Source organism: Panthera uncia (assembly GCF_023721935.1).
Source record: "Panthera uncia isolate 11264 chromosome A3 unlocalized genomic scaffold, Puncia_PCG_1.0 HiC_scaffold_12, whole genome shotgun sequence".
Taxonomy (NCBI): Eukaryota; Metazoa; Chordata; class Mammalia; order Carnivora; family Felidae; genus Panthera; species Panthera uncia.
In genome coordinates this window covers 4695247-4713285 of record NW_026057579.1, presented here as the reverse complement: position 1 = coordinate 4713285, position 18039 = coordinate 4695247, and the positions used below count along the sequence as shown (strand labels likewise).

At 40.1% G+C, this 18039-nt stretch overlaps 1 long non-coding RNA gene across 1 annotated transcript in view; it reads left to right on the top strand.

Annotated features, from left to right (window-relative positions):
- Positions 1-17039, top strand: part of LOC125937466 (uncharacterized) — a 41087-nt gene extending 24048 nt beyond the window's left edge. The window contains exons 2-3 of the long non-coding RNA XR_007462388.1: positions 14202-14333; positions 16040-17039. This is a non-coding gene — a long non-coding RNA (uncharacterized LOC125937466). The remainder of the gene's footprint in view (positions 1-14201; positions 14334-16039) is intronic.
- Positions 17040-18039: the final 1000 nt, after the last annotated feature.

The following is an 18039-nucleotide window of genomic DNA, read 5'->3' as shown; positions in this document are numbered from 1 at the left end:
GCAGAGTGGGCTCTGTGCAGGCAGGCAGGCTGGTGCAAGGAACATAGCTGTTTGAGGGTCCCCTCTCTGTCCTCGATGCGGCAGATTTACTATTCCCTGGAACAAAATAGATGGTGTTCTTTAACTGCTCAGCTTTTCATAGTAATCCCCTGGACGTGGATTGCTCAAAACAGATAAGTAGGTCAGCCTGACTTGGATCTAATATGGCAGAGACCATTTTACTCCCCGTCCAATATCTTAAGAAGAAACAGAGCCAAGAAAAGTCCTGGCTGGTGCCTGGGCCACGTGGCACTAGCCGTCCTTGTGGAGGATTCTAGGCATGGACGTCATGGGTCCAGCTGGCTAGGATTGCATGTGTGGGCAGGGTAGGGGTGAGTTGGGCTTCACCCTAGTGCCAAGTGACTGGGTAACAGAGTGAAAGGGGTTCATGCATGGCCCTCACTCAGAAATGGTGCAAGGATCTGGCAGACCTCCTGAGGAGGGACTGGCTAGGATCCAAATGCTGATCGCAGTAGAAGGGCCCTCTCTGTGCTACTACGACAGCTTCTTCAGTCAGACTCTTTGCTCAGCCCCAACCCAATTTTCTAGAACACCGGTAGGTCTCTGATCGACTTAGTCCCTTTACATTTCATTGATCAGAGAATCCTTTCTCTGGACAGAGTTAGGGCCTTGAAGAAGAATCTCAACATTTTGGGCCTCTGGATTAAAATCCTAGGTTTCTCCTCATTGCTGCTCTCACTTTCTGGTCATTATGCAGACAACAACCTGTTTGATTGTAGGGATTTAGAAAGACAGCACAATAAAAATGCTTTATGATGATAAATTGTTTCTCAACTTTGAAAGACCCTTGCTCCAAGATTAGAGGACTCAGCTCTTTTTTGTTGTGGTTGTTTTTCAGAAAAGTTTTGTTTTTGACTCCCTAACATCCTCTGAGTCCCTGCTAGGTAAGGTGCCAGAGCCTGTATACATGTTGCCACCTTTAATCCTCCAACAGTCCTATGAGCAAGAATTATTATCCTTATGGTTCTCCCATGGATTGAAGAACTAAGACCAGAGGTGAGATGCTATTTCTCCAGATCTAATAGAAGATGGAGGCGTGTTCTGATTCAGGTCTCCCAAATCCAAGGCTCTCACTCCTAATTCAGGACCTTGGGAGGATAATAACTTTGTTTCTGGTGCCTGGGTGCCATTTTAATCAATGTTCTATGCTTAACCTTCATTTAACATAACCCACTATTTTAAAAACCTCTGTGTTGGGGCGCCTGGGTGGCTCAGTCGGTTGGACGTCCAACTTCGACTCAGGTCATGATCTCGCGGTCCGTGAGTTCGAGCCCCGCACCGGGCTCTGTGCTGACAGCTCAGAGCCTGGAGCCTGTTTTGGATTCTGTGTCTCCCTCTCTCTCTGACCTTCCCCCGTTCATGCTCTGTCTCTCTCTGTCTCAAAAATGAATAAATGTTAAAAAAAATAAAAAATAAAATAAAATAAAATAAATAAATAAAAACCTCTGTGTTTTGCTGTCAACCTGTGGTCATTGGAAAAAATAATCTCCCAGTGAGAAAATCCACATGTCATATCTGTGAGTGTCTTATGTTAGTAGGTCTTATCTTGTCAGGTAAATTAGAGTGGGAGAGTAGCAGGCAGTAAAACTGACCCTCATCATTGATAAAGAAAAGAGAGATTACTAAAATGACCCAAAGACAATCCGTTTCATTGGCAACATTCCTTTGAAGAGCTCAGCCCAAACTTCTTAAGGGCATAAAGAAGGCGATTATAAATTTTGTATGAAATGGATAGCATTCAGACATATGAGAGGATAATGGATAAAGCTGGCGTCCATCCTAGGCCAATTTGCCAAATTTTGAATCTACTGTATTCTTATTTTAGCCTCCCTTGAGATGGTTCATAACTCGCCACAAGGATTCACTCATCACATCAAGAAAATAAAGGGCTGGGGAATGAAGTTTCACAAGTTGACTTCTGAATTTGTAATCATCTTAGTTAAAATTCTTTTGGAGGCAAGTTAGGGAGACTCATTACAGACTTGCTCAATCAGGAAAGGAGAATACAGATAGAGAGAGAGAAAGAGAGAGTGAGAACGAGAGTGTGAGACAGAGATGTGTTCTGGAATCCAGGTCTCCCAAGGACCAGGGACTGGGAAGGGGGTCTGGAGTGGAGGCAGGTCTGCTCTTGGCCTCTCATTCTCTCATGCCCATATTCTCAGCCTTTGCTGAGTGTCTGCTCGTTCTCCTTGTTCCTCTGCATTTGTGACTGATCTTTGGCCATGAAGTTTATAGCATCTCCATTCCAGCTGTACTCCAAGATGGTGTCTCAAAGATCTAGCACTGAATTCCTGGCTCAATTTGACTCAAATCTAAGATGATTTGCAGTACCTCCCAACCCAGTTGCTTTTGGTTAGAGAATGGGGCCACATATTATGAACATGCCTACTGATGCTTTGATTGTATGGGTGGTGAGACAGCTCTCAGAGAATAGCTGAGCAGAAATCTATTAAAGTATATATGATAGCTTTTAAGAGACTTTCTCACTAATCCTTTCAGGCTGGTGTATAGATATGGAGCTCAACTTTGTACATTGATCTTATATCCAGCAACCTTGTTGTACTGTCACAATAATTGTAATAGTAATAATCTGTTTGTAGTTTTTTTTTTTTTGCATTTCCTATGTACATAATCATATCATCAGCGGAAAACGATAGCTTGTTTCTTCCTTTACAATTATTTACATTTATTTTTTTGTCATATTATTAAAGTGGCAAGGACCTCCTGTGCAATGGTTAAAACAAGTGATTGATAACAGGCACATGAATTTTATTCTTGACTTTAAAAGGCATGTGTTTACTATTTCCCCATTAAGGATGTTATTTGGTGTGGGTATGTTACAAATATTCTTTTTCCCCCAGTTTCATTGAGAAATAATTGACATATATCACTGTATAAGTTTAAGGCATCCAGCATGATAGTTCGATTTGTGTACATTATGAAATGATTACCATAGTAGGTTCAGCTAACATTAATCTTCTCATATAGATGAAATAAAAAGTAAAGAAAGAAGAAAATAATACAGGGAAAGAACTTTCTCCTTGTGATGAGAACTCAAGATTTTACACTCTTAATTACGTTCTTTCCTATATATCATATAACAGTGTTAGCTATAGTCATCATGTTTTATATCACATCCCTAGTACTAATTTATTTTATAACTGGAAGTTTGAACCTTTGACAACCTTTCTCCAGGAATTCCTCCTTCCTCCCTGCCTCTGCTAACCACAAGTTTTGCCTCTTTTTCTGTGAGAGTTTTTTTTTTTTTAATATTCCACGTATCAATGAGATCACACAGTATGTCTTTGTCTGACTTATTTCACTTAGCATAACGCCTTCAGTGTCCATTCATGTTGCTGCAAATGGTAGGGTTTCCTTGTTTTTTTAATGGCTGAATAATATTCCTCTCTCTCTGTGTGTGTGTGTGTGTGTGTGTGTGTGTGTGTGTGGTGTGTGTGTACCACAGCTTCTTTATCCATTCATCCATCTACTGATGCTCATCTTGTTTTCTTACCTTGACTATAATGTAAATGTAAAGCAGCAGTAAACAATGCTGCTACACACCTGAGGATGCAGATATCTTGAGTTAGTGTTTTCATTACCTTTGAATATATTCCCAGAAGTGGAATTGGTAGTTTTATTTTTAATTTTTTGAGGGTCTTCCATACTGTTTTCCACAGATAATCCGACCATCAGGGCACAGGGCCCCCTTTTCTCTCTCCATTCACACCAGCATTTGTTGTTTCTTTGTGATGACGGCCATTTTAACTGGCATGAGGTGATGTTTCATTGTAATTTCAACTCACATTTCTCTAATGACTAGTGATGTCGAGCATCTTTTCATGTACTTGTTGGTCTTTTTATATCTTCATTGGTGAAATGTCTATTCGAGTCTTTTGCCCATTTTTAATTGGGTTATCTATTGTTTTGGGTTGGAGTTTTTTGCTGTCGAGTTATATATGAGTTCTTTATGTTTTATATGTCAGATATTAGCCCCTTATCAGATACATGGTTTGCAAATATTTTTTCCCATTCCATACGTTGTCTTTTCATTTGTTAATGTTTTTTTCATGGTACAGAGTCTTTTTAGTTTGATGTAGTCTCACTTATTTATTTTTTATTTTGTTGCTTGTGCTTTGGTATCATATCCAAAAATACATTACCAAAACCCATGTCGAGGAGCTTTGTTCCTATATTTTCTTCTAGAAGTATCATGGTCTCTGGTCTTACATTTAAGTCTTTAATCTATTTTCAGTTAATTTCTTCCAGAATGGTGGGTCAGTTTCATTCTTTACATGTGAATATCCAATTATCCCAGCACCATTTATTGGAAAGACTGTCTTTTCTCCATTAAGTATTCTTTGCTCCCTTGTCAGATATTAGTTGACTGTATATGTTTGGGTTAATTTCTGGGCTCTCAGTTCTGTTCCATTGATCTATTTGTATGTTTTTATGTCAGAACCATACTATTTTGATGAATGTAATATTATAGTATAGCTTGAAATCAAGAAGTGTGATACCTCATGCTTTGTCCTTCTTCCTTGGGGTTTCTTTGGTTATTTGGGGTCTTTTGTTGTTCTATATAAAAAGAGTGTTTTTTCTACTTTTGTAAAAAATACCATTGGAAGCTTAGTAGGGATTGCACTGAATCTATAGATGGCTTTTGGTAGTATTGACATTTTAACAATATTAAATGTCTTCCAATCCATGAACATGGGATATTATTTTATTTATATATGTCTTCTTTGATTTCTTGCATTAATGTCTTATAATTTGCAGCATAGAGACCTTTTACCCCCTTAGTTAAATTTATTCCTAAGTATTTTATTGTTTTTGATGCTGTTGTAAATGTGACTGATTTTTTATTGCTTTTTTAGAAATTTGGTTATTAGTATTTTACTTCTTTCTTTTCAATTTTGATACTTTTTATTTCTTTTTCTTGCCTGATTGCTCTATCTAGGACTTCCAGTACTATGTTGAGTAGGAGTGATGAGAGTAGGCACCTTTGTCTTGCTCCTGGTATTAGAAAAAATGCTTTCATCCTTTCATCATATGTTGAGTATGATGTTAGCTGTGGGCTTGTCATATATGGCCTTTGTTATGTTAAGATTTGTTCCTTCTATGCCTAATTTGTTAAGAGTTTTATCATGGGGGCACCTGGGTGGCTCAATCGGTTAAGTGTCCGACTCTTGGTTTTGGCTCAGGTTGTGATCTTACAGTCATGAGATCAAGCCCTGCGTTGAGCCCCATGTTGAGCTCCACATCAAGCTCTGTGCTGAGTGTGGAGCCTGCTTAGGATTCTCTCTCACCCTCTGTCTCTGCCCCTACCCTGCTTGTGCTCTATCTCAAAATAAATAAACATCTAAAAAAAGAGTTTATCATGAATGAATGTTGGCTTTTGTCAAGCGATTTTTCTGCATCTATGAGATAGTCATATGATTCTTTTCTTTATTCTATTAATGTGATGTATTACTCTGATTGATTTGCATATGTTGAACCATCCTTGCATCCCAGGGATAAATCCCACTTGATCATGGTGAGTAATTCTTCTCATGTGCTGCTGAATTCAGTTTGCTTCTATCTTATTGAGAATTTTTATACCATATTCAAGATATTAGTCTACAGTCTTCTTTGCTAGTAGTGTGCTTTTTCTAGTTTTGGTATCAGGATAATACAGGCCTCATAAAATGAGTTTGGGAGGGTTCCCTCCTCTTTGATATGTTTGGAAGAATTTAAAAAGGATTGGTGTTAATTCTTCTCCAAATGTTTTGTAAAATTGATCAGTGAAACCATCTGTTCCAAGGTTTTTCTTTATTGGGGGATTTTTGATTACTGATTTAGTCTCCTTACTAGTAACTGATCTATTCAGATTTTCTATTTCTTCCTGATTCAGTCTTGGTAACTTGAATGTTTCTAAGAATTTTTCCATTTCTTCTATATGTCCGGTTTGTTGGCATATAGTTGTTTATAGTTGCAAATATTCTTTGTTATGTCAAGGAAGGTCTGTTTTATCTTTAGTTGTGAGGAGGCTTTTGTGTACTTATGTTTATTTTTCTACTGGTTTTAAAATTATGAACAGATTTGACTCTTAGGGAATTATGTGCATTTATTTTATTGAGATAATTGTACCTTTTCCTCCTTTTAGTCTGTTAATGTAGTGAACTTATATTAGATTTTCTTAAAAAAATTTTTAAATGTTTATTCATTTTTGACAGAGAGAGAGAGACAGAGCATGAGCGGGGAAGGGGTAGAGAGAGGGAGACACAGAATCCGAAGCAGGCTCCAAGCTCTGAGCTGTCAGCACAGAGCCCAACACAGGGCTCGAACTCACAGACTGCGAGATCATGACCTGAGCCAAAGTTGGACGCTCAACCGACTGAGCCACCCAGGCACCCCTATATTAGTAGATTTTCTACTGTTTAGCAAATCTTGAGTTTGGGGATATAAACACAGTCATGGGGTGTGTATGAGTGTGTGTGAGTGTACGTGTGTGTGTGTGTGTGTGTGTGTAATACATTGTAGATTCTGTCTGCTAAGATTTATTGAGGATTTTTCCATCTTCAATAATAAGAGTATTATTCCTTTCTAGCACTGCCTTTGTCCAATTTGGATATCAAAGTTATACCATTTTCATTAAATGACTTGGGGAAGGAGTGTTTCTTTTTTTCTATTTGCTCAAAGAGTTTACATAAAATTAAATCATCTGCTCCTTGAATATTTGGTACAAATACCTGTAAAGCTGTATAGGGTTAATAGTTTATTTCTGGGAACATTTAAAGATGATTGATTCTCTTTCTTTAGTGGTATAGCTACTCAGGTTTTCTATTCCTCTTGAGTCTGTTTTCATCATTTATATCTTTCCAGTAATTTTTCCAATTATTCTTAGTTTTAAAATTTATTGGCATAAATTCATAATGTCCTTTTATCTTTTCAGTCCTCACTGTATCTATAGTTATGCTCCCTTTGCCATTCCTAATATTGTTTATTTTTCCCATCCCCTTATCTTGTGCTCTATTTTTGTATTTTTTTCAAACAATAAACTTTTGGTTCACTTGATCCTGTCCAGATTGTATCTGGTTTTTCTATTTAATTGGTTTTTATCTTTATTATTTATTTTCTCCTACTTTTCGTGTGTTTATTTTCCTGCTGTTATTCTAGTACCTTAGCTTGGATATTGCTCATTAATTTTTGTTGTTTCTCCTTTTCTATTATAAACATTTAAAGTTGTAACATTTCTTTTTAAATACTGCTTTGGCTGGATCAACCATAATTTGATAAATAAAAAGTTCTGTTTATCAATTCTAAGTAAATTTTAATTTCCATCGTGACTTATTTGACCCAGGAATGTTTTCAGATTTCCTATATCTAATGTTTTTTTAAAAAAATAATAACTAACCTTTATATAATCCTCACAACAACCCCACAAAGTAGGACTCTTACAATCCCAGTGTTGCGTATGTGAAGAATGAGGCACTGAGAGTTTAAGCAATTTGCCCAGAATTACACAGCTCCTGAATTGGCAGATCTAAACCCATCCAGTTGGGCTATAGGGTACAACCACTGTGCAATACCGCCTTCTTTTTAGTAAATGTTCTCATTATCTTGTTGTTATAGTAATAATTATTATTATATTGATTTTTCCACTTAATTCCAGAGGAAATGGCCAATGAGATACAGATTTTTTTGAAATTTGTTATGGTCTACTTTGTGGCCTAGAAACATGGACAGTTTCCATGTGTGCTTCAAAAGAATGTGCATTCAGTAATTGGATGCAGAGTTTTAAATGTGACCAATAGATTAAGGTTATTAATGGCATTATTCAAATATTCCCTATTCTTACTGAGGTTTTGGTGTGTCTGACCTATCAAATACTGAGTGGGCTAAAATCTCCCACTTTCATGGTAGATTTGTCAGTGTCTCCTTAAAATTCTGCCAGTTTTGGTCTCATGAGTTTCAAGTTGTGTTATTTGATGTTTACAATTTTGGAATTGTTCTAGCTTCCGCCTGAATTGAATGTTTGGTCCTGCTGCAGTGACTCTCTTTAGCTCTAGCAAGGCCTTAAAATGTATTTTGCCCAATAGTAATACAAGGACAGAGCCTTCTATTTGGTTGGTGTTTATCTGTTATATCCTTTCACTTCAAACTTTTCTGTTATTGTGTTGTATTGTTTCTTATAAATAACATATATCTGGTTTTTAAATTTAATTTACTCTGACAACCTCATTTTTATCTTTTTAGTCTCAGTATTTATTGTCATCACTGATATATTTGAATTCATTTCTTCCATCTTACTCTTTGCTATTTTTGTGTCTTATCTCTGCTTGTTTGGACTTCTTACTTTCTTTCAGATTTATTATTTCTGCCCCTTTTCCACTCTTCCCTCGTCTGGTTTTCATTCTAATTATGTTCATTTTGTGGTCAACCTAGCAATCAAAAATTTTTTAATGTTTATTTCTTTATTTTGAGAGAGAGAGAGCAGGGGAGGTTCAGAGAGAGAGGGAGAGAGAGAATCCCAAGCAGGCTCCCTGCTGTCAGTGCAGTCTGACATGGGACTTGATCTCATGAACCGCGAGATCATGACATGAGTCAAAATCAAGAGTTTGACGCTCAACTGGCTGAGCCACCCAGATGCCCCCAATCTGGCAATTTTATTATGCACATTTAGCATGTGAAGTTGAAAGTTAATTATCATCTTTCTTCCAACAACACAGGGCTTAGATTGCTTTCCCTAAATACCAGTTCCCCACCTCTGTGCTATTGTGTCCATTACTTCAGCGCTATGTTTTTTAATTCCACCGACTAGCCTTTGTATTTATTATTCTATGGAACCACGGTTTCTTTAGAACTTTTGCCTTCTACCAGTGTCTTTGCTTACAATTCCTTCTGGCATCTCTTGAGCCATTGCCCTTACCCCTGCGTTCAGAATACCATTTAGTGTGGGTCTGGGGTAGTGAACTTCAGTTTTATTTGTCTGAATGTCTTCCTTTTATGCTCAACCTTAAAAGATTAAGTACTATTAAGTATAGATTTCACGGTTGGCAGCTATTTTCTCTCAGTATTTTCAAGTTTTTACAATCATTCTGGATTCTCTTGTCACTGAGGAATCAGATATCTGTCTAATTTTTCATGGCAAGCTATTGCGGGGGGTGGGGATCTCTGCTTCTTTCAAGATAGTTTATTTTTTGGTGATCTGTGATTTGACTTAATGTGCCTAAGTATTGTTGTTTTTTTTTTTTCAATATATGAAATTTACTGTCAAATTGGTTTCCATACAACTATTTGGGGTTATTTGAGTTTGCTAAATATGTGGATTTGTGTCACTTGATCATTTTGGAAATTTTAGGTCATTGTTATCTCCGTGTTCTTGATTTTATCCACTTCTAGGTATATTAGGCTAATATCTATGTGTGCTACCTCTGCAGGTTTGATTCTGTTATGGTCTAGCTCTTCTGATTATTCTTTATTTCCCCTTGTGATTTGTGATTTTTTTTTAAATTGATCCCGTGATATTTGGAACTTCATCTGGATAGTTTTTTCAGGACAGTGAGGATCTATATTTACCTCTGCCAGCTGCCCGATGATCTCAACAACCCACTTTAAACTGGCTCCTTTGTTTGGGACTTTGAGGGGCCTCATAGGAAGTATGGATTCTAGCCACAGAGCCATGGTTGAAAACTCTAAGGAAAGATGTTTTCTGCACCTGCCCCCCTCCCCCCTGCCCCCCACAGCCAGAGCTAAGACTAGCCAAGTTCCTCATTATGTTCTTGGGTGAGGGGTGGTGTTTTCTTATTTCACCCACGGTAGGTGTTGTTTTCCAGGAGACTATGTATATGTAGGGGTCTTTACATAACCTCTTATCTGGCCTCAACACATGGTACCCTCTTGGAGTCCGTGGTCTCTCATTGTGTCCAGCCTGTGAAGGTTTCTCTTTACTAGCTTAACCATGCATTCAAAATGATTTTTTAAAAATATTTTATGAGTAGGGCACCTGGGTGGCTCAGTTGCGTGTCTGACTCCTGATTTTGGCTCAGGCCATGATCCCAGGGCCGTGGGATTGAGCCCTGTGCCAGGCTCTGATTTTGTGATTTCTACTGGAGAATTAAAAAAAAAAGAATATCTAACCTGCCGTATTGCCAGAGACAAATCTAACTTCCCCTCCTCCATGCTCCCTAAACAGTTTTAGTCCAGCTGCCATTGATTCCCCATGGCTTAGTCCAAAGGACACTTCTCGGTCCTCACCCGCCAAAGCATGCCTGTTCCTCCTGTACACATTCTCAGCCTTCAGGACACAGTACCCTTTGGCTTTCTTCTGGCTTCTTTGTCTTCTTAGTCTCCTCTGCCAGTGTTCTTCTGTGTGACCTCTGAATGTTGGCATTTTTCAGAATGTGAGCCTGAGTCCTCTCTTCTGTGTGTATTCACACATTCTGAGTGTATTCACACTCTTGATGAGCCCGTCTTCTCCTGAGGTTTTAAATACGACCTGTATGGTGAGGCCTTTCTAATTTACATCTCCATCCCAGACCCCTTTTCACATGTCCGGAGTCTCGTATCTGACTTTCATCGCTCACAGACTCTCATACCTCACACCGACGGACGTGAAAATTTGATCTTTCCCTCAAATATCCTTCTGCCCCAGGATTCTCCAACTCAGTAGACACCACACCATACACCTATTGTTCATGTGGCCCAGGCTTCCTTGTTCTCATGCCCACTCTCAATCCTCTCCGAGCCCTTCTCCCTCCACCTCCATGCCCCCATGTCTCCCATCCATGCCACCAACTAGCCCAACTTCTCTCTCTCTCTAGGCTGTGTTCACGCAGCAGCTAGAGCCAACTTGTAAAGTCACAAGTTATCTCACTCCAAAGCTCAAAATTATTTTATGGCTTAGCACCTACACTAACCTAAAATGAACTCCTGATGGCTCCCGAGTCACTTGACCCCTATCTACCTCTTCTACCTTAACTTTGGGCCACTCTCCCCCAACTACCCACCTCCAGCTCAGCCTTCTTCCTAGTCCCTGAACATTCTGTGCTTCTTCTTGGCCTCAGGGTGTTTGCACACCCTGTTCTTTCACCGGGAGCAAGCTTTCTCCATTCCTGGTGTGGCTGACTCCTCTTCTTTAAGTTTCCAAGTTAAACAAGCCCTCTGAAAATATTCTTCAACATCTATCTAGGTTAGAAGAGGTCTTTCTCGTTATTTTTTCCCTATGGAACCCAGATCTTCTCCTTTCTGGCACTTCCCAGAGATTGTTTAATTGCCTATTTTATTTGTCTACCTGACCAACACCTATCTCTCTCCTGCAACACATGTCTGTGGTTGCAGTGGGTAGCATAGGGCCTGCGAAGTGAGACCCTCACTATACCTTTGGTGACAGGACCTATGAATGAACTCCCTCCTCTCCGTTTCCCCAGTTTATAAGCCCTGACACTGTAGGGTCATCTCAAAGCAAACAGGGCAGGGCGGGACAACTCGTCGTCACCTCCATAGGAACATCCGTCATCTGCTGGGCGTTGAACTCTGGCTGTCAGAAGATCCCACTCAGACCACGGCTGTCACAGGAAAGGCTGTATTGAATCTCACACACATCGGCTGACCTTGCACACGGGCTCTGCCCCATTCAAGGTGTGGAGATACATAGGCATAAATTAACACAACTCTAAGAAACAGTCCATCCTGTATTTCCAATTGACCCTCCTCTTACAAATAAGATTGATTTCTGTCTGTTTCTTCTCCTTCAAATTAACAAGATTTACTCTCAATTTGTTTAAAAGGAAGGAAGAAAGCCTGTTTCTAATTTGTTCTTATCCATTTATTAAATATAATCATATAGTAAAAAAATTCAGAGATGTTAAAAACAGCAGGAAAATATTAAACTTGCAGTGTACAAAGCTTGAATCATAAAATATGTTTCATGGGGCTCTTACTGAAATGGGACACAACCTTAATGACATTCGCAATTACTTGCTAAGAGGCTCGATGTAACCCAGAAGGCAGAGATAGAGTAACACATCTACCCAGCGTGCTCTCTCTTCATGGAGACCAGATTCCGGGCTACATTGCCCCCTGAGGATTCTGTTGGCTTTGGGAGCGTGGAGTTTAGAGTTCCCTCTGTCTATTCTATATTTCTTTTTTTAATTAAGAGTGAAATAAGCTAATGGAAAATATTATTCACTTTTTTGGAGATGAAACCTGTTTCTTCCCTCACTTCCCTCCTTTCTCGCATCTGCCTCCCCCCACCAGAAATGTATAAGCAAAATGCCCCTACTTAGGAGTCCGGTGTGGAAAAAAAAGAAGATTCATGGGACTACCATTTCATTTCCCAACATGCTGTCGAGTACCTTGAGATGATGGCTTCGAGAAGGATTTCCTTGGACTCCCAAAGGATATGTTGACGTCGGAGAAGCAGTTCACGTTGATTTCTTGCTCTGTGTGTGTGCACACGCCCCCTGCACTGCCTCAGTCTGCTTGGTCTGCCGTGACCACGTATGTCAGACTGAATGCCTTAAAAAACAGAAATTTATTCTGGAGGCTGAAAGTCCAACACCAGGCTCTTTCTTGGCAGGGGTGGTTTCTTCTGAGGCTTCTCCCTGTGGTTTGTAGATGACATGTCTTCCATGGTCTTCCCTCTATGTGTCTCTGCCTCAGTGTCCTCTGCTTAGAAAGACACCTGGAGGGGCGCCTGGGTGGCTCAGCGGGTTAAGCATCCAACTTTGGCTCAGGTCATGATCATGCGGTTCATGGGGTCGAGCCCTACGTAGGGCTCTGTGCTGACAGCTCAGAGCCTGGGACCTGCTTCAGATTCTGTCTCTCTCTCTCTCTCTCTGCCCCTCCCCTGCTTATGCTCTCTCTCTCTCTCTCTCTCTGTCTCTCAAAAATAAATAGACATAAAAAAAATCCTGATGAAGGTACAAAGTGCCGGGTTATGACCCGGCATGGAAAGTATCTTAGGCTGCAGAGCCCAGGACTGCCCCTCAGCTTGCCACCGATGGGTGCTATATAGGTGACTATGAGGTTAACATATTTCCTCCTTCCCCAAATCCAGCACTCTTACTTTCCTGTCTTGCTCACCGGGTTCTGGCTTTCCTCACACCCAACTCACTCCTCAGCCTTCTCTAACTGTAACATGCTCAGTCACGTTCCCCCTCCCTCCAAAACACTCCATGGCTCCCTTTGCCCAGATCTGATCTGCTGGTTTCCCAGTCCCGCCCCACTTTCCTCCTCCTAACACTTGTCTCTGCCCTCGCAATCTCAGCTCCTATTCCAAGCCTTTTTCTTGGGGGCTTTCTTTCCCAGACACCCTTTTATCTCCACATCCTGAGATTACAGATGACTTTATCTTTTTCTCTGTTGGGTTTTCCTGTGTTCTGGTTTTTTAAAATAATGCTTATGTATTGCTTTTAGTCATTTATTAAAAACCTCAAGTTCATTTTTAATTAGAAAATCACACACACACACACACACACACACACACGCACACACAGTGGTTATAATCATTTGTCTCCAAAGAATTCAGGGTCCCAAGTTTAGAATTTAGTCCCTCCAGAAGACGGCTGCAAGTCTGCATTGAGTAACTTCTCTGCATTGCGTGTCTCTCCTTAAACTTGAGAGCGTGTTCACACAGAACGCAGCTGCCTAGAATTTGTTGAACCTTGTTAGTTTCTCAACGGGTCACCTCAGATACTTCAAAGATTTAGATTTTTATGAGGGTAGGTCTCTCTGGCCTAGTCTAAGGAAATTCGATCAGAACTATGCCCTTGGTAGTTTCAGGAGATTGGAAGCGATGTGCTGGCCACAACCGTGTCTTGCACGCAGTTGGCTTTGGGTTTTCTCCGTGCTGTTTCTCCTTCAGCTGCCTGCAAGCTCTGTGAGGGCTGTGAGCCTTGTACCTCAGCTCTGTCCAGGCCTTGGAGAGTCTGGAATCATTGAGAAGCAGCGACGCGGTTTTACTCGGGTTTCAAACATGCGGAGGATTTCAGTGTTGAGTTTCGCCATCCGGAAGAGAAATAAATGATACTGCGTTGGAAGAACTAATATATAAGATAGAGCATCTTCATGTTCTCAGGACTCTATTGCCCCTTCTCTGAGAGGCTGTCAGTATTCATTTGCTGATTCTGCTGCGTCTTGAGTAGATTATCTCTCAGGTCATTTTACAGCCTTGTGGCCTGGCTTCCTGGAGCGGAGTGTGAACAGATTCAGAAGTGTCAGAGAACGGCAAAGAATTTGACACTTGCACCCCTACTGGGATAGACCGGAGCACAATCCTCAAAGAAAAAGTATGTTGTTTCTTCAGAATCATTCTTTTGAGCACTTAGCAGCTAAGCTTCTTAAGTACAAAGGCTTCTTCCTAATACCGAGGTGATATATGTAGTGTTCATCTTTTCTACACCAGAACTTAGGAGATTATTCAAGAACATTCCAACATGGCTCTCAAGCTTCACTTTCTTCGCCTGTGAGATGGGGTGATGTCTCACGTGGCTGTTGTGAGAAAAAAAAGAGGATTATGTGAAACAGCCAGTGAAATTCGGGTAGAGCACCCAGTCCAGAACCTAGTTGTAGCGGGCACTCGATGAATGGCGGTGTCACAATGATGAACGTGAGTCAGCTGTGGCCTTGTGGCAGGGAAACATTCTGGAGCCTGGTCACATTCAGTGGGCACCTAAGTTTACGTGGTCTGCCTGTGGGGCGGGTTTATCCCTGTGGTTATGGGGCAGGGGCTGGGGAGGTTCGCAATGTTATTGATTTATTTCTCCGTAAATACAACCTGTTTACGTTTATGTAACTGTTAAGGAGTCCTGCAGATGCTTACACTGTGCACTTCGGCCTGCGTAGACCGCTGTGATGCTGGCCTGGGTGGGGGTCTGGGAAAGTAGGGGCATCCGAAGACGGCTGCCGGGTCAGGAAGCACTGACTGATGCTCCAGACTTCTGCAGGCAGCAACCCCCCGGAAGTGCTGGCTTCTGTGACTCAAGTGGCCATTTTCAGAAAGAAAGCAAGGTACCCTGAGATGGGAGCGTATGGCTGCCCACGGGAGCGCCCTTCTGCGCTGCTCGCTGCTCCGTGCGGCTTGCAAATTTCAGCAGAGGCTGAATCTTGTCATTCCCTCTCCAGAGCTGAAGTGCTAAATGCAAATAGCCCTGGGAGAAGTAGCCTGGCAGTCACCTCTGATATAACTTACTCAGGCAGGATTGATTTGTGGAAGCCGATTTTGAGAGTGGGAAAGATTCTAGAGATTTAATGGGGAGAGCAAGGAACTGGAAGAAATACCGTGCAGGGGCCTTCAGAAGGGGAAGGGCCTGAGGCCAAACACAGGCAAACTTTGCTGCTCTATGTTTTGCCTGGGGCCGATCGACTTTCTCCTGAGCAGCTGCTTCTCCCAGTTTGTGTGCAGAACTACTGTCAACACTTTGAAAATGAGCAGCAGGCTACTGCCATTTAAATAAGGATTTCAGGAAATAAAAAAAGAAAAAACACTAGCTGGAAACTGGGGTGTGAATTTATGACTCAGAGTAGTTAATGATATTAACACGCAGAGTGGCAATTTAGGATTTTTGTGTGGTGTCCTGAGAATCAGGTACATTTGCTAATTTCGAAAAGGTTGGGGTGGAGGAGGCATCATTCTCCTGCATATATTTAGGGCACAATCACTAATTTCTTGACATTTATTAGAATTCATAAGATTTGGAAGAGAGGTAGAAAAAAATCAGCACAATTTGTTGAAATATTTTGGGGGAAAAATGTGACATGACTATGTCCAAATGTTTTTACTAATAATGAAGGCAAATCTGAAATAATATTTATAGATCAAAAGCAAGTGTGATGGCTTAAAACTCTTAGAATGGTTACTCTGGGCAGGAGAACTATAGTTACTGTATTCTTTTCCATTTTCTGTATTTTTGTATAATTTCAAAGAAAAGGTTAGTCTTTTATGATGATGGGATTGCACATTTAAAATATATTTCTTTTCTTTTTTCTGCAATAGGGTTACATGATGGAAAACCAAATCTCAGGCCTAAAATGTGACACGGATGTGTTTGTAACTTTTGAAGGCGACAATGTTGTTATGCTGCAGGTAAGATTCAGGAAATGTTTATTCTTCTTTTTATTTATTTAAAAAAAATTTTTTTTAACGTTTATTTATTTTTGAGACAGAGAGAGACAGAGCATGAACGGGGGAGGGTCACAGAGAGAGGGAGACACAGAATCTGAAACAGGCTCCAGGCTCTGAGCTGTCAGCACAGAGCCCGATGCGGGGCTCGAACCCATGGACCGTGAGATCATGACCTGAGACGAAGTCGGACGCTTAACCGACCGAGCCACCCAGGCGCCCCTATTCTTTTTTTTTTTAAAAAAAGTTTATTTATTTACTTTGAGAGAGAGAGTGAGCATGCATGAGTGTGTTAGTGCTAGTAGGGGAGGGGCAGATTTGGAGGGAGAGAGAGAATCCCAAGCAGGCTCTGCACTGTCAGGACAGAGCCCGACATGGGGCTTGATCTCATGAACCTTGAGATCATAACCTGTGCTAAAATCAAGAGTCAGTGCTCCTCCCAGCAGGTGCCCTCCTCAATGCCCATCACCCACTTACCCGTCCCTCCAACCCCCATCAACCCTCAGTTTATTCTCAGTTTTTAAGAGTTTCTTATGGTTTGCTTCCCTCCTTCTCTTTGTTTTTTCCTCTTCCCCTCCCCTATGGTCTTCTGTTAAGTTTCTCAGGATCCACATAAGAGTGAAAACATATGGTATCTGTCTTTCTCTGTATGACTTATTGCATTGGGTGTTGTATGGAAACCAATTTGACAATAAATTTCATATTAAAAAATAATAATAAAATAAAAAATAAAAACAAAATAAGCAAATAGACATACAAGAAAGGACTTGTTGGCTGGAAGACTCCTCTGATTATTACTCAAAATGCTAATAAAGTCCCTGTGCACAAACAGCTAAAAAAAAAAAAAAAAGAAAAGAAAAAGAGTCGGATGCTTAACTGAGCCACCTAGGTGCCTCTTGGAAATGTTTATTCTTCTTAAACAGTGTAACTTTCAAGATTAAGAGTTACCCAGAAATCTAAAGTGTTTCGTACGTTTTATTTTCATCTGATGTCTTCATTTAATTGGTAGGTGTTTTCCTGTTAAGCGCTTGATCTTTGCAGTAGTTGAACACGGGATAAAATTATTTCTCTCCTAGCTGATCGTTGACATTGAACTATATCTTTTTTGCTTTAAGAAAACAGCTTCTTAGACACAATTAGTCAGTTCTTGTACTGGGAAGGCTATTCCAAAAGAGTATATGAAGACCCAGAAGATGAACAGGCACAAAGACATGAAAAGGCAATTTACAAAAGGAGGGCAATTGATCAACCTCACTGGCGATCAGAGAAATGCACATTAGGGCATACTATAATACTGTTTTCTCTATCAGACTGATTCATGTTTAAGAGTATATTGAAGTCCCAGTGTTGTTGAGAACAAAAGAGGCACTCTTCCATGTTCCTATTAGGCTGTGTGTGATTCTACTTCTGGGACTATCTAAGGTAATAATCCTAAAATACAGAAAAACGTTAAGGCACAAACGTTTTCATTAGTACATTATTTATTACAGCAATAATGTTGGAATCTAAATTTTCAACAATAGGAAAATGATTATGTAAATCATCTTCTGGCCACTCAGTTGGGAATTATATAGCTTTTAAAATTGTACTTACAAAGAGTTTATTACAGAAATTAAAAACTTATGATATAGTAAGTAAAAATGATATAAAATTATATATACAATGTGATCGTAATTTGGTGTTTTTAAAAAAGAAAAATAGGGACTTCTGGTTCTGCTAAGATGGAATGGCCCTATTCCTCCCAGGTTCTCCCTCTTAATAATTAATACATAATTATACATATTACATGATATACATATACATATACACACATACATATACATAATACAAATTTAATACATAAATACATAATTAATACATAATTAATACATAAT